A 2,157-nucleotide genomic window follows, 5' to 3' on the forward strand; every position below is an offset into this window, starting at 1 on the left:
TCATGTAATTTGACTTATATTGCTTTCACAGTTAACTAAAACAGCCATAGGAAAATTTCAACAGAATTTTCTATAAATATATAGTCCTGAATATTGTGTTTTTAAGTTATCACATGTCCTTATATGAAGTCCCACATGAATAATTGTCTTTAAAATGCAATGCTAGGAAAATGCTTCTTCTCTTACTTTGAAGTCTATGTAATTAATTGTATTGTCCTTTTTAACTTTGTTGTCATAGAACTCATAGACAAATTGAAACTCAATCACAATAATTTTTGTTTTCAACATTCATATTTTTCTTTTTCCTGGTCCTGGTTTTCTATTTCTATTTCTAACTTATATTCAATTTTATATAGCCTACAAGCTTTTTCAAATAATTTGTTGACAGAAACTCAGTAAAATAGGCAGAAATCCAAAAAATACAACTATTTAGGTTTCAGTCTCTACATGTATCATTTAAATTAATCTTAATCTCTTATTGTTAGGATTAATTTATCTGTCAAACAAGCCTATTAATATTTAGTGAACTAACTTATCCTCATTAAATCAAATGAGATACTAGGTAGGAAAACACTTTGCAAACACTAAACAAGTGTCATTTTGATGCAAAAGCATTGTGATCATTACTACATGAAAGAGTATTTGGATTTATTTATACATTATAAGTACTAATTTAATGCAGTTATTAAGAAATTAATCAGCTTTGGAGGTTTCATCCATCAATTAATAATTAATGTTTGAGTGACCTAGTGCTATTTTCTAGTTGCACAGACCAAGCTTAGAACTATCCTATATTTTATTATTTTTATTTGAGGTATAATTTACATACAGTGATATACTAAAAAAAAAAAAAAGGAGCCTAGTGGCATAGTGGATGAAGCAAGAGGTCAGCAATTCAAACCCACCAGCCACTCTGCAGGAGGAAAAGGAAGTGGCAGTCTGCTGCCATAAGAATTTATAGCCTTGGAAATCCTATGGGGCAGTTCTATACTGTCCTTACAGGGTTGCTATGAGTCAGAATCAAATTGATAGCAGTGGGTGAGGTGGTGACATATTCAAACCTTAGGTGAAACTGCTCAGTTTTGACAAATGCTTATGTAAGTCAGGACAGAACATTTCCATCACCCCAAATGTTCCTTGTGCCCTTTCCCACACCTCTATGTAACAGAAACAACACTGATCTGGTTTCTATCATAGGTTAGTTTTGCCTGTAGGACTGTCTATAAATGGAATCATGCAGTATATACTTTCATTCGCCTGGCTTCTTTCATTCAACATAATATTTTGAGATTCACCTTTGTTATTCTGAGTACCAGTGGTTTGTTCCTCTTTATTATCAGGTAGTCCTAGAGCTATGTGAGTCAGGAGAACCTCCAGCCTGGCCTCTGATCCATGGACTTGGAACTTGCTAGCTTCTCCCTCTATGTGAACCACTTCTTTTAGATAAACCTTTCTATATACATCAGCCACAGAGATCTAGGTGAGGAGAGAGAACCCAGGCACGCTCAAAGCAGCAGGGTGGGAGAGGAGTAGAAAGGGGATTAAAAGCCAGGAACCCGGACAGAGGAGCAGTCAGCTGCAGGGATCCAGGTGAGGAGAGGGAACTCAGGCACGCCCAAAACAGCAGGGCGGGAGAGCAGGAGAAAGGGGATTAAAAGGCCCAGGAACCTGGACATAGGAGGAGTCAGCTGCAGGGACCCAGGTAAGGGTGGTATGAGAGGTTTCCAACAGGGAGACAAACCTGTCTGTCTGTTTGTCCTACCATGGTGACATGTTGATGTGAGTTTTGAGGCTGAGCCACTGGTGTTTTAAACCCAGCGGGATGCACGTGGTGCACAGGTATCAGCCAGCTTACAGATGGAGACAGACTAGGAAGAAGGAAGAGGCCATCCACTTCTAAAAGAATTGGCCAGGGAAAACCTTATGAATATCAAAGAAACACTATTTGATACATTACCGCACAACTTTATGAATAGTGCAGTTAAGTTAGAAGGCTCTCAAAATAGGACTGGGAAAGAGCTGCATCATTTAAGTAAACACAGCCTTACTCATATGGATAAGGTAAAGCTTTCGAGACATCCATTTGCTGATGTGGTACCACTCAAATTGAAGAGAAACAGCCGCAGACATCCATTAATCATTGGAACATGGAATGTA

The 2,157-nt window shown here is 38.0% G+C and overlaps 1 protein-coding gene across 1 annotated transcript in view; it reads left to right on the forward strand.

Moving 5' to 3' along the window:
- The window catches only part of ADGRF1 (adhesion G protein-coupled receptor F1), a 43,623-nt gene that overhangs the window by 19,384 nt on the left and 22,082 nt on the right, over nt 1-2,157 (forward strand). The gene's annotated exons all lie outside the window — the stretch shown is intronic.

This window comes from Orycteropus afer, unplaced genomic scaffold, assembly GCF_000298275.1.
Source record: "Orycteropus afer afer isolate SDZICR_OR568_19922 unplaced genomic scaffold, OryAfe1.0 scaffold00034, whole genome shotgun sequence".
NCBI classification, from domain to species: Eukaryota; Metazoa; Chordata; class Mammalia; order Tubulidentata; family Orycteropodidae; genus Orycteropus; species Orycteropus afer.